The sequence below is a fragment of the Phyllostomus discolor genome, chromosome 5 (assembly GCF_004126475.2).
Source record: "Phyllostomus discolor isolate MPI-MPIP mPhyDis1 chromosome 5, mPhyDis1.pri.v3, whole genome shotgun sequence".
NCBI classification, from domain to species: domain Eukaryota; kingdom Metazoa; phylum Chordata; class Mammalia; order Chiroptera; family Phyllostomidae; genus Phyllostomus; species Phyllostomus discolor.
In genome coordinates this window covers 87,451,131-87,466,128 of record NC_040907.2, presented here as the reverse complement: position 1 = coordinate 87,466,128, position 14,998 = coordinate 87,451,131, and positions in this window count along the sequence as shown.

Below are 14,998 nucleotides of genomic sequence, written 5' to 3'. Positions count from 1 at the left end.
CTCCAGGTTTCCGTATTGACTTACACACTTGACACCCCTCCTTAGACCTCTCAGACTGGACACGGCCCAAACAGACCTGCCCTGGCAGACCCCACAGAAAGTGGGGTGGGGGTCCTCAGGGAACTCTTAAAGCTTCAACGCATGGCTTCACCCTCTTTAGATTAAACAGTTTTGAAATGTGGACTTATTAAGCTGGTGACAGGGGAGGGGACAAGTCTGAATAAAGTCCTTGAGTACAGAGGAGGTGAGAGAGAGAGCACAGGTTCATTTGAGTGGACATGTGGACGACTGCCCGCAAAACAGGAGGTGAGGCAGGTGGGGGCTCACAGGGCGACGGGAGCACGAAGAAGCTGTCTTCAGGTGGCTTCCGCGTGCAAGGGAACTGAGGACTGAGGTCAGCTCCTGCGTGTGAGTAGGAGGAGGGAGGGTCTGCTGGAGGTTCATGGATGCAGGAGGTGTGATGTGACTGCCCGGGAGAGGGAGAGGCACGCTGACTGACGAGCGGTATGGGATGGTTTGGCAGCGCCGGGGGCCGCTGAGGTTTGTGGTCACACATTTGGAATGACACCTGTCGGCGCTGGTTGGCCTTTTCCTCCAGGAAGAAGGTTGTGTCTGCAGAGGAGGTGGACAGACACAGACAAACGGGGCTGGGGGGTGTTGCCAAACAAGCATACAGAAGACAGGGTGGGCGACCGGGTTACAGACATCTGTCAGAGACTGAGTAAAATGATAGGATTTGGGGTCTTCTCATCATAAGTTTATTTTGGTGTCATTTGACTAGTTACCATGTCCATAAGTGCTAGTTTTTTTACTTAGAAAAAAAGAGTCAAGTAGATGTTGGTCAAATCAAGAATGAAGTCCAAAGAAATACGTTTTGGAGGAACTGCAAGGCTACCCTCCACACCTGCCGGGTGCTGCTCCGGCCTCCCTCCTCCTGCGGTAGGGGCGTCGCCCCAGCCTGGGGACGGAGGAGCCCGCCCACGAGTCTCCAGGGCCTCTGAATGAATGGGTTTCTGTGTCAGAGCACGTCAAGCTCCCTAGGGCCTGGCTTCCTCTCACGGAGAGAAGGCGGCCCTCTGTAAGCCAAGGAGAGAGGCCCCGGAGGAAGCACCCGCCAGCACCGCGATCGAAACTCCCGGCCTCCAGGCCCTGAGACGCAGGCTCTGTGGTCGGAGCCTGGGTCTGCGGCACTCTGCCGCCACGGCCCTGGGAACTAGCAGACCACCACCCCGAGAAGGTGGACTGTCTTTCTAGAACATAGCTAAACTGTGTCAAACATTTCAAACTGTTTTATAAAATACCAGCTGAAATGTTTCAGCAACGTTTCTTCCGCGTGTTCACGTGTAGGTGAATTGTTGGTCTGTGTAGTCATAGGTGAGCATACGGTATTGGGTTTATTTCGTATGTATTTAGTCTTCCCTGGCTGAATTTTTTGTTGTCATTTATATTAACTTCCAAAAGAGCTTCTTCGTGTAAGTTAAGTTAAGGAGAGACTATTAAATAGTTCCACCAGATAAATAAAGGGTAAGTCAGGGAGGCCAGCTGAAGTTGAAAGTCAGCACGCCGAGGTCAAGTTTGCTCTATTCTGAGTGTTAGGACACATTGTGAAATGGGGCATAAAGGAGCTGTGCCCTAATTGTGAGCATGTGAATAAACTCTGGACTCAGTATTTTTTAAGTAAACAAACCAACCACTCTAAGGCACTGGAGAGTGGATGTGACAGGCAGCACTGGGAAGGGCACTGACTCTGTGGACCAGGCTTCTGCCCGGTTCTCACCTGGACAGTCCCCAGCTGGCTGCTGCATGGCTGGAGCCGAGGCAGAAAGCACAGCCAAAGGTTGGAGGGACACTGCCCAAATGGCGAGGAAATGAAGGAGAAATGCAAGGTGGGGGGAGCCAGGCAGGGGAACCCTAAAATCTCCATGTAAATCCCCCCAGGTCCATGACTGACCTCTGAACTGCACGTGCTGGACCGAGTCCAGAGAAGCTGGAAGGGGGAGGCAGTGGGGTGCTGAGGGAGGGACCATAATATCAGGTGCAGGAAATTTCAAAAGGCTGACCCTCTGACCACATATTCTATGTCCACAGTGCAATTGAACTGGAAAGCAATATGGTGAAACCCCCAAGTAGCTGTAACTGACATCACTGGGACAAGTGATGAACTTTGAACATGGGCTGAGGATTAGGCTGTAATATTGTATCAATGTAAATTTTTCAGATTGTGATCATTATACTGCAGTTATATAAAAGATTGTCCTTGTTCTCAGGAAATGTACGCTGAGGTACTTACAGGTAAATGGAGTGTATGAGAGAGGAAGAAAAGGGGAAAGGCGGAGAGAGAGTGTGCAAGAGGGAATAATAAAGCAAATAGATAAATGTGAAGAAGTGGTGAATCTGAGCAGAGCTCTACTGGAGTTCCAAGTACTATTTTTATAACTTTTCTCAAAGTTTAAAATTACATCAGAATGAAAATACTTTAAGAACCTAACTCTGGTCCTATCCATTTCCTTCTCGAATGGTCTGTATTAGAGATTCGAGGCAGCACTCTCCACAACGTGTCCTGTTTCCTCCCCACCACGGTGTGGAGAAGGGCTAGGCGGGAGCTGCACCCCAGCAGCAGGCAGGAGTGCTATCCCCAGCCTGGAGGGCAGACCTGGTCCCCTGCAGCCCCGGCCCCACTCCTGGGCTCCCTCTCACTGTTAGTTGGCTCCTAGGCAGCCAGGTCCTTGAGTTAATTGCAAAGTGAACACAGAAAGCCCGAGGCAAGGATTAGTGTCCTCTAGACAAATGGCCTGCTTCTGTTGTCTTATTGAAAGGGGAGAAACCTCTGGATGGGGAGAGTGAGAGAGGTGAATTGTGGGGGATGGGGTGATGGGTGTTGAGAAGAGGGTGAAGAGGGAAGGGAAAGGTTGCCTACACCAGGAGCCTTTTGAAGAGCAGCACTGACTGTGACCTGCTTCTGCCTCGCTGCCTCACAGGAGAAGTACATGAGTGTCAGCATTTCCCGCTTATCCACCACGTGCCTGGCTCTTTCTGCCTGGTCTCCTCTGCCCCAGGGGCTGGCATAGCTCCCTGCACTTGGCATCCTAAACCACCTTGCACCTGCTTCCCATGTGAGAGAAATTCCCCTGTGTGTGCAGCGGGCCTGACTCCCACCTGGAATGGAAACTGCCAGAGACTCATCAACCTACCCTGCAGCGCTGGGATAGATGGGAGCCCGCCTCCCTGAGTCAGACCCACGTGGCCGCAGGAGATCTAGGGGCTGGGCCCGCAGGGCAGGTGACTGCGTCTGTGAGGCTGTGGTGCGAGGTCTCAGGGTGAGGTGTGGCTGTGGCTGCCAGCACATCCAGCTATCCTGTGATGAATCTAGCACACTTTTCTCCCATTTTCTCAATGTTGTGCAACCATCACCACTGTCAAGCTGTAAAACTTTTTCATCACCTCAAACAGAAACCCCACAGCCATTAAACAATTACCTTCCACTCCTCACCTACCCCCACCCCTGGCAACAGCTAGCCTGCATCTATCTCTATCGGTTTGCCAGTTCTGGACACCTCATACAAATGGATCCCCCACTACAAGGTCTTTTGTGTCTGGCTGCTTTCACTTGTTACAGTGTTTTCAAGGTCCTTCCCTATTGTACCTCATACCAGAGCCGAATCATACTCCACTGTATGTATATGCCCCACTCTCTTTATCCATTCATCTGTTAATGGCCAGTTGGTTTGTTTCCAAATTTTGGCTATTGTGAATAGAGCTGTTGTAAATATTTGTGTATAAGTTTTTGTTTGAGTACCTATTTTCATTTCTTCTGGGTATACACCTGCAAATGGAATTACTAGGTCATATGCTAAGTCCATGTTTAACTTACTGAGGCAACCAGATTTTCTTCTCCAGCATCCTTTTTCAAAAAAAATATTGATTATGCTATTACATTTGTGCCATTTCCCCCACCTTTATTCCCCTCTGCCCTGCACACCCCCTCTCACCCATATTGCCACCCTTAGTTCATGTGCATGTGTTATACACATAAGTTCTTTGGCTTCTCCATTTCCCATACTATTCTTAACCTCCCCCTGACTATTTTGAATCTACCATTTATGCTTCTTATTCCCCGCACCTTTTCCCCTCTCTCCTCCTCTCCTCTTCATGCTGATAACCCTCCATGTGATCTCCATTTTTTTGTGATTCTGTTCCTGTTCTAGTTGTTTGCTTAGTTCATTTTCATTTTTATTTTTTTTGTTCAGTTGTTGATAGTTGTGAGTCAGTTGTCATTTTATTGTTCATGTTTTTTGTCTTCTTTTTCTTAGATAAGTCCCTTTAACATTTCACATAATAAGGGCTTGGTGATGATGTACTCCTTTAACTTGACCTTATCTGGGAAACACTTTATCTGCCCTTCCATTCTAAATGAAAGCTTTGTTGGATAGAGTCATCTTGGATGTAGGTCCTTGCCTTTCATGACTTGGAATACTTCTTTCCAGACCCTTCTTGCCTGTAAGATCTCTTTTGAGAAATCAGCTGATAGTCTTACGGGAACTCCTTTGTAGATAACTGTCTCCATTTCTCTTGCTGCTTTTAAGATTTTCTCCTTAACTTTAATCTTGGGTAATGTAATTATGATGTGCCTTAGTCTGTGCTTCCTTGGGTCCAACTTCTTTGGGACTCTCTGAGCTTCCTGGACTTCCTGGAAGTCTATTTCCTTTGGCAGATTGGGGAAGTTCTCCTTCATTATGTTTTCAAATAAGTTTTCCATTTATTACTCTTTTTCTTCTCCTCTGGCACCCTTATGATTCAGATGTTGGAACATTTTTTTTTTAATGAAGGGCCCTTCATTTTTTTTAAAGATTTTATTTATTTATTTTTAGAGAGAGAAGGAAGGGAGGGGGGAGAGAGAGAGAGAGAGAGGGAGAGAAACATCAATGTGTGGTTGCTGGGGGTTATGGCCTGCAACCCAGGCATGTACCCTGGCTGGGAATCGAACCTGGGACACTCTGGTTCCCAGCCCGTGCTCAATCTACTGAGCTATGCTAGCCAGGGCTAGATGTTGGAACATTTAAAGTTGTCCCAGAGGTTCCTGAGCTTCTCCTCATGTTTTTGAATTCTTGTTTCTTCATTCTTTTCTGGTTGAATGTTTATTTCTTCCTTTTGGTCCAAACCATTGATTCGAGTCCCTGTTTCTTTTCCTTCACTGTTGGTTCCCTGTATATTTTTCGTTTCATTTTGCATAGCCTTTACTTTTTCCTCTATTTTGCGGCCATACTCAGCCATTTCTGTGAGCATCCTGATCACCAGTGTTTTGAACTATGCATCTGATAGGTTGGCTATCTCTTAGTTGCTTAGTTGTATTTTTTCTGGAGCTTTGATCTGTTCTTTCATTTGGGCCATTTTTGGGGGGGGGTGTCTTAGTGTGCCTGTTATATAGTAAGGGGCAGAGCCTTAGGTGTTTGCTGGTGGGGGGCAACCCATGTCACTGCATTGTGACTCTGTATGTGGGAGAGGGGTCTGAGAGGGAACAATGCCACTTGCTTGGCTCTCAGCCGGCTTTCAGTCACTTCTTCCGCTTCCCACAAGCAAACTGGGCCCTCCTGGTGCTGATTCCTGAGTGGGTGGATTTGTGTACATTCTAGGACCCTGTGGGTCTCTCCAACCAACTCTCCTAGGAGGCTGGGAGTTTCTCCTGCCACCTCAATCTCCACAGGTATTTCAGTCAGAGGCTTTGAGGCTTTATTTCCCTACACTGGAACTCTGGGTTGCACAGTCTGTCTCGCTCCCCAGTTGTTCCTCCCGGTTTATCTGCATGTGAATGTGGGACTGCCCAGTCCCCCAGCTGCCACTTCCCCAGGTCTTATAGCGACTGCCTTGCTGCAAGTCCTCTCAGCCCACTGCCTGTCTCCACCCCTCCTACCAGTCTGTATGAATATTTCTTCTTTAACTCCTTGGTTGTCGGACTTATACACAGTTCAATTTTCTGTCAGTCTGGTTGTTTTTTGTTTTTAAATTTGTTGTTGTCCTTCTTTTGGTTGTGGGAGGCAGTACAGTGTGTCTACCTATGCCTCCATGTTGGCCAAAAGTCATTCCCCAGCACCCTTTGAATGTACTCTTTTCTGCCTTATGTAGTCAGAGTTTGTTTCTGTTGCTTGCAGCTAGGAACCCTGACCCATACCTCATTCCCACATAACTTGGGGAAAGCTGAGGCTCAAGGAGACTGAGAGGTTTGTCTAAGGCTCTGCTGGTAGGAGCTTGATCCTGGCAACCATCCCTTAGCAGCTGAGTGGCAGGACCCTGGGAGAGTGGGATTTCCTTTTCATCTCACTGCCTGCATGACACGGTGCGGTGGTTCCTCCATGAATTAGTGACGGGGGTCTAGGAGCTATTCTGAATATTTCACAAGGCTTAATGGAAAACTTCCACTTTCCCATAATGAGGCCACTCAGGCTATCTAAAACATCAAGTTTCTTTGCTTTTGGCAGGAATTAAATCAACCCACTGTGGTAATAAGGGTTATCTCCTGTTGATCAGAGACCTGGGCTGGCAGTTATGTATATCTTTGATTAATTTAAAAAAATGGGGAAAAGAATGAATTATTGCTTGATAAATGCAGTTGTTTAGTAGATGAAAATCTCTTGAAACATAGAGTCCTGGTGGGGGAGGGGGAATCACAGATGAGTTTCTTGGTGGAAGACAAAAAATATTCATGAGAGTGTTTGCCTGGCTTCTGCTTTCCTTGGCTGGGCACTGGACCCTGGGTCCGGTCTTGGCCCCGCCTCTGACAGCGCAGCTGCAGCCTCCTCCCGGTCACGAGGGTGACTTACTGTGGCGTCCTGTGGTCTGAACCACTGACCAGGGAGGAAGGCAGTGAGGAGCAGGAGAATCTGTTTCCTCTAGGTGGCTGCAGCATGCTTGGGCCTCCCCCAGGGCCTCAGCATGATCAGAGACAAGAGATGCTGCAAACAGAGAAAACCTGAGGACAGAGGTTGCCCAGTCCCTCTCTAGACCCTCATCCTGCTGTGGCCTCTGTCTGCTGGGAGGTGGGGGGTGACGGTGGGGCGCCACTCTCCCACCCAGTCAGTCCTCAGCCCATCTCTCCTTCCAGCCTCTCCTCTGTGTCAGCCCTCTCCACCCCCATGGCGTGTGCCACAGGGGATTCCTCCTCGCAGCTGTGGCCCTGTCACTGTTCTCTGCTGTCCATGCATCACCACCCTTCTTCTGAAACCTGGGTCCAGCCCTGAGAAGATGCACATGGCTCCAGAGGAGCCCAGCTGACCCTGCCTCCAGCCTTTGGGTCAGCCATAGCCGCCTTCTTGACATTTAGCTCAACAGAGTGACAAAGGGCTTTAGCATTTTGATTTTGGTGATAAACAGTGACCCCTGCAACAAATGTGGAGAGCCCCAGGGACTCAGAGTACTGGGTTCTGTGCCCAGTTCTGAACCAGTGCCTCCACCTGTCTGGGCACTGGACACATTCTTCACTGGGAGGCATATATGCCATCTGCCCACCCATGGGCTACCGACACAGACAAGTCAACACTTGTAAAGAGCTTAAAAATAACAGAATGAAAATACTAGGGAACGTGCTTTCTAGAGTCAGCTCCAGAGGGCAATCTTCCATGTCCTGAATACCAATGTCCTTGACTGGCTAATCCACAACCCCCTGCTGGCCACCCACCCTTTGGGACAACACTCTGGCAGAAAGGCTTGAGGGGTGACACAGGCAGAAGCCTCCTGGAGCTCTCTGGTGAGTGCTGCCGGCACACCCAGGCCGACTTCCACGGCCTCACCTGGCCTGCCCGTGAAGCACACTGTGTTCAGTGTGGGCTCCGAGTTGTAATTTAATTGTCCTCTGGCTGAGGACAAGTTTCCCTTCTCCCTGCCCTTCACCACACTCTACTGTTAAGGTCCTGCTCAGAGATGAGGCCGCAAAACAGGAGGAGAGATCTAGAGAAATCTAGAGCCAAGAGAAATGGGCGGTAGGCCCCCAAGGTCCTGGTCAGCAAGGAGCTGAACGATTGGGGGCGAGTCTGGGAGACATGGTTGGTGGCCTAAAAACAGTGATCTCCGCTCCCTTATTTATTTATTTTTTCTGGTAGAGAGCCTTTTTGCTACACCAGGGCTGGAAGTGCTAGGATAATTCTCCCTCTCCCCATTGCCCTGAAGCTGGTGTGTGGCCATGGGAACCAGTCCCAGACAAGGAGACTTGAAAGAAGGCTGAAAAATGTCTTCCTTATGATAAAAGAAAATTGTGGGGAGAAACTAATACCCTGACCACTCCTTCCTGATTTGGAGGTTGTGTGGAGATTTGCAAGTCAGTGCTTTTGCAGTCACATGCAGCCATGAGGAGAAGACATCATCCACAGACCACAAAAGGCAGCAGGGAAGAGGCTGGGGTCCCAGGAACAGGGTTTACTCCCGAGCCAGCCCTGTCTCCTCCACTTCTCTTGTTCTGAGGTAACCACTTAAGTCGGTCTAGATTGGGTGTTGTGCTACTTACACTTGAAATCATCCAGATGACACTGGAAGTCGTTTGACTTCTCTGAGCCCACCGATGCATCTCTAAAATGGGGCCGGTGGGCAGATGAAATTCCTCTGAGTTCAGACTTCAGGACACCTGTGTGTGTCACATTTTTTCCAGACGATTCCCAGAGCCTTCAGTTGGGATTGTGGCCTCTCTGAACCCACAACTAGACTTCCCCTCTCCCTTGCACTGTCTGCTTCCCAGGCTCCGTGCGGGCAGCTCTTGCACGTGCTGTGTCACTGTGTCCTCACAGGAGTTGACGTCCCAGCCTGCAGGTGTGGCTCAGTGAGGCTAAGAAGTGAGGGGTTCAGGGACCCTCACATTTGAACTTGCATCTGCCTGACTCCAAACCCCAGGTTCTCAATCCCTTTTTCAAACTGCCTGTGTTATCTTGGAAACTCGTTTCAGGCAACTCTATTACACAATATTTTCCAAGTCCTGAGGCCCACACACAGGAGTTGATAGACGATGCTGGCTTCAACAGCAGACACCACTGGGAGCCTGTTGGAGGGGCTGGCATGGGAAAGACCAGTCGCGGGGCCCAGGTCCAGCCCACAACAGCCCAGGGCGTGAGGCAGGGTGGTGGCGTGGTTTTGCTGTACTGGGCCAGAGAAGCGCAGTGAGCTGGTTCTCTCTGTGCTGTTAAAAGGCCCTGCTGCTGTGCCCAGCCTGGGCCTGGGGGTGATTAATGCACAGTGACAGGAGAATTGGCTGCTGCCCTCGCGGGCAGTGGTAATCTGCCAGGCACTGTTTCCCTCATCAAAGGTGGTGAGCAGGGGAGCAGGCTCACTGTCTTTCCCTCTGCTGGGACTCTGGCTTCATTCTCCTCATCCAGATCTGAATTAACCCAGGTCAGAGTGGCCCTCTCTCTGTGAGTGGGGTGGGGCAGGTGGATAGGAGAGGGAAAGAAAGAAAGAAGCACAGGGCAAATGAGGAAAGGGTTAGGTGCTACTTGGATACAGCAGGACTTCTTTGCTAGGCAGACGTGGGAAAGCAAAGACTGTGACTGGTTGTAGGGCCCAGTGAACCCCCCTCACAAATCCACACACGCCCACCTGCCAGCAGGGGCTGTCAGAGTCTTGCCCCTCCACTGCTCACTGAGGACAGATTCCTGGGGGATCCAGAAACTGGTCACCTGGAGTACAGAGAGGAACTCACTCTCCCTCTTGTCATGGGTGTCATGGGCAGTCCATGGCCCCCCTGTCTCTTGTGCCCTGCTGGCTTTGGGCACTGTGGTCAGCAGCTGGCAGAACCCACAGTCCTCGCCCTCTCTGAGTGGACAGGCCCTCCTTAGCTGGCTGGCACTCCTGAGGAGGTCAAGTGCAGCCCCTCCTGCCCTGGGGAGAGGCAGAAGGCTGCGAAGTTAACGTGGTAGAGGGGACATCAGAATGCTCCAGCTGAATAGGCAGCAAAAACAGCCTCCCTGTCACAGACGTAGGGCCAGATCTCCTCCAAGCCTTGTGCTGGGGCTCCCGCTGACTTCCCAGTGGCTGAAGGATCGAGGGTGGACTGGGCTGCATTTCGGAGGCGGTGCAACACATCTGCCGACGTCTCCATGTTAGCCCCGCTTCAGCAAAACACCATGTTTTATTTCTCTTGGGAAATACCCTAGGGATGGGATGGCTGGGTCACATGGTAAATGCATGTTGAACATTCCTTCTAACAGCGTTACTGGGATACACGAGCTCAAATACCACGAAGTTCACGCTTTCGAAGCACACAATTCAGTGGACTGCAGCACAGCATGCAGGCGAGCAACAGCCACCACGGTGTGTTCCAGAATATCCTCCCAGCACGGACTTTTAGGAAACAAGCACTAACTCACACGTACAACACATTGTACTAAAAACGAAGGGCATCCTGTGCCTCAGCTCATTTGATCCTCATCGCCCTCCTGGGAGAGTGACCGGTGTCCTCATTTTACCAATGGGAGGCTGAGTTGGGAATGGCTCAAGGTCACCCAGTTGTAAGCGACAGAACCACAGTTCACGTCTGATGCCTGAGGCGTCCAACACCAGCAGGGCCTTCGGCTCCTTCCAGGGTGGCTGGTTGTTGACCTGTCCAGTTCAGACCTGCAATATATGGAGTGAGGGTGCTGCTAGGCATAGTCAGGCCCTGGTTCAAGGGTGGGGGCTGGTGTGCTCACCTCACCCAGTGCAAGGAGGCTGGCGCTGGGCTGGGGGCCTGGGAGCAGGAGGGAGCACATCCTGTGGCCTGATTTCTCACCCAGGCCACACTTCGAACCTCCCCGAGGTGGGAGAGGGCTGTTCTGCTGAGCCAGGACGCCGGGACAGGGGCCCTACTTTCCTGTGGGATCACTGGGTGACTCTGTGGGTGGGTGGGGCCCACAGGACACAGGACGTGCTTTGTCAGAAACTCAGTGCCCCCACCTGGAGCAGGGAGCAGCGTGGCTTATGTCCACCATGCTGCCTGGCTCAAAAGAATTTGGGGACTTTGGAAATAAGCTGCACAAAAAACAGACTCCATCAGCAGTTAGTGGGGCCTCCTGCCTTTCCCCCTTCCTCCAGTGCCATGCCTTCCACTCCAGCCTGTCCCCACATGCTGCTCTCCAGGGCAAAGTGAGCAGTGCCCCAGCTCCGAGGACGCCACTGCAGGGGGAGAGTTGGGGTTGGCAGGGCCCCCTTGTGTCCCTACCTGTGTCCTTTGCTGGCCTGTGCATGCACTCTCGCTCCTCCAGAATCTTCCTGTCTCCCCTCCACCTGCACCACCCCCTGGGGAGAGCTGCACCCTGAGTGCTCTGTGCACTCAAAGACCACCTGTCCCCACAGTCCTCTGGACCACTCTCTGCCCATCTCTGCCGCAATCCCTGCTCCTCAGTGCTGAGCCGCTGTCTCCTCTGTGCAGCTGGAACGCTCACTGGGTTGTGAGATGCGGCACATGCAATTTTTCTTTTTTCTTGTGGTATCATTTACATACAGAGAAAAGCACACATCTTAAAGTATACAATTTGATGATGTTTTGACAAATGCATTCGTCCTTGTAACCCACACTCTTATCAAGATTTAAAACATCTCCATCAGCTAAAATTTCCCCGTGTGCCCCTTTCAGCCAGTCTCCTCCCAGGCCCAGGCTGCCTCTGGTCTGCTTTTTGCCACCAGAGATTAGTTTCATCTTCCCTGTAACTTCACACATGCATTTCCCTGATGAGTAGTAATGTTGAGCATCTTTCTTCTTATTGGTCATTTAGAAATCTTTTTTGTGAAGTGTTTATTCAAGTCTTTGTCCGTTTTTTCCCAAAAGTATTTAAAAAATTATTATTGATTGTAGGAATTCTTTGTATACTCTGGGTAGAAGTTGTCCATCAAACATATACCACAGATATTTTCACCACCTCATGGTTTGCCCATTCATTTTCTTAATGATGTCTCAAAGACTAGAAGTTTTAAGTCTTGAAAAGTTCAATTTATCACCCTTTTCTTTACTAGTTCTTCCTGTGTCCTAAGAAATCCTTGCCTACCCACCTTGCAAAGATAGTCCCTTGTTTTCTTCTTTAAGCCTTGTAATATGTTATTGGCTATTATGTTTAGGTCTCGGCTCCATCTTGAATTAACTTTTGTGCAGAGAGTGAAGTAGGGGTTTAGGGTCCTTTCTCCTCATCTTATATGGATATCCAATGGTTTCAGCACCATTTGCTGAAAAGATTTTCCTTTCTCCATTGAATTGCTTTGACACCTTAGTAATTTATTATTAATAATAAAGTATAGGTGACTGCAAATGATCCACTCTTGGTAAATTGGAAGCTGTTAAAAATAGATTTCAAAGTTTCCTTTATAATAACGTCGTGCTCACACCTTGCGTTTTGAAATCCTTCCTTGACTGGGAGAGAAGGAGCGGCACTGCCTCCCAACAAGCCACACTCTGCACGTAGCGGTGGGCGTGCTGGGCCCTGAACGAGAACTTCCTGCAGCCCATGGGGAGCATGGAGCAGGCGCCGGGATGTGCTGCTCTAGAGTTTGTCACCAACTTCCTCTCCAGCACAATCCTTGTAGCTTAACCAGTCTCAGGGGACTCCTTGGTGCCTGTGGTTTAATTCCTTGTGGCCTGGCCTCCCGTCTGCTGTTTTGATGTACGAGAAAGCCAAGCCCTCTTTAAAGCTTCCATCTGGGACAGACAGACAGACAGACACACACATGCTGGCGCTCATTCTGGGAGAGCAGGGTGCTGTGTATCCCCACTTTACATCTGAGGCTGCAGAGGACAGTGTGCCGTCCTGAGTTGTCCCTCATCTCCCATTAGTGGGGGACACAGGGCACAGTGGGGAGAACATGGGCTTTGGCCTTACAGAGAATGGCCCTAAATTCTAGCTCTGCACCCACTGACGCAAGACCCTGGGCTCACAGCCTTGACTCCCAAGTAAATATACGTATCTTGCTGTGTATAATGCGCACCCACATTTTTGGCCCAAACTTTCAGGGAAAAATCCTTCCTTTTAATTTTTTAATACAATTTTTATTTATTTATATTTAGACACTTGTTTTTATCATAAAGGAATTTCAGCATTTATTTTTGAACATATTATGGTACAAGAAATTTTACATAACAAATAACCATACAACACAAGAACAGAGACGAGGTCCAAGAGTCTGTCTCACCCTGTGGATAACAATACACTGCTCTTCCTTTCACTTCCTTGAATCGCTGGTAGAAACTGTTTTCGTTGCACGTTCAACAAAACCAGTCACCATATTCCAGGGTATTATTATGCACAAGGATATCATTATTGCTTTCTAGAGTTACATTTTTAATGTATAAGCATAAATAAAAGAGTTAAAAACATATATATACATAATGGAATTAGCACCACCCATGTATAATGTGCACCCTTATTTTCCCTCAAAAATTTGAGCAAAAGTGTGCGTTATACAGGGCAAAATACAGTAATGCAGTCAGCTTTCATAAGTTTTTGTGAGGCTAACGTGAGATGCTTGAGAGTTTTACACACGATTTTCTTCCTCGTTACTGAGCCATTCACATTCAGTCCCACTCAAGGCAGGAAAGGCGAGGATCACCACCTTCATTGTAGAGTGAAGGAAATAAACCTCAGGGATTCCAGATGGCTCATCAGTGGCAGAACCGGGTTGAGCCTTGGACCACACTCAGCCTCGGGCTTGGTCTAGGGCTCCACCGGCTGCTGCCCCACTTGCCTCCTGTGGACTTCCCTGGGTTGAGGAGTGGGGAAGAAAAGGGACCAGAGGAGGGCAGTCTGGCCTTTGAACAGGGCACTGGCAATCCTTTGTTTGTGTTGTTTGCTTTTTTTTTTTTTTTTTTGCTTTTAAAGCAATGAGGCATTTCTGGGTATAGGAGCCACACAGAAAACTCAGAACCAACACCATCTTGAGTAACTGAGGTCAGGACACACTTCTGGAACACGGATTACTCTTGCAAGGTCCTAGATTGTTCAGTTTTGAGTTAGAACCTGAAGCAGCAACAGTTGCAAGTGGAAATCTATTGACTACTTTGAGCATCAGATGGTAAAGAAGAGCTTCTGATGGCTGTGGTACAGAGCCCTCACAGCTGGTGTGAAGGGCCCACATCACACGCCTCTGCGCCTTGTTGGGAGGGTCCTGTGGTGTGTCTGTGGCTGCAGCTGCTGCCCTGGGGGCTGGAGCCCCTGCTGGTGATGTCTCTACCACCACGGTGGCCCATCGCCTCTGCCATGGTCCAGAATGAGTTCCTAGCCTTGACTATAGTAGGCCTAGTGTCTGGCCAAGTGTGTGAGGAGGAGCAGGAGACATCATTAGGAGTACAGGTTTGCTTTCCAGTTCCATCCATATGATCTCACCTTTAATGGGAACCTAATCAACAAAACAAACAAGCAAGCAAAATATAGCCAAAGACACTGAGATTGAGAACAGGCTGACAGTGACCAGAGGGGAGAGGGGAGAGGGGTGGGAATTTCAGGGGAATAGGGAAAGGTTTGCAGGAACAAGTATAAAGGACACATGGACAATAACAAGGGGTGGAGGGGCAGAAAGAGGAGGGAAGTGGGAAGGGCTGGGATGGGAGGGAAAGGCAGAAAATTGCACTTGAACAACAATTAAAATAAAAAAATAAGATCAGAAAATAAAATGACAGATTAAAGAAGAAAAAAAGAGCACAGGTTTGGAATCAAAAGGATTTCCTCTAGTTTTGACTTGGAAACATCTCCTTGAGCCGTAATGATGGCACCATCCCCGGGGCAGGTGGAGGATTCAGTGAGATGATGAATGTGAACTCTGCGAGGGCTGCCTTGGTCTGCCTTCTCCCGGCTCCATCTGCTGCTGGTAGAGCAGGGGCCTCCACTCTAAATAGCTGAGTGACTGTATGGGGCTGAGCCTGGGACACCGTGCGCGTCAGCGCCACCATCCCGCACTGGGCTTTGTTGCTCGTTGCAGATACTGACGTTTCACCAGCGTTGATCAAGACCCTCCACCAGCAAAACGGCTGCGATGCTCAGAAGGTGCAGATGATCGGTAGTAGTTT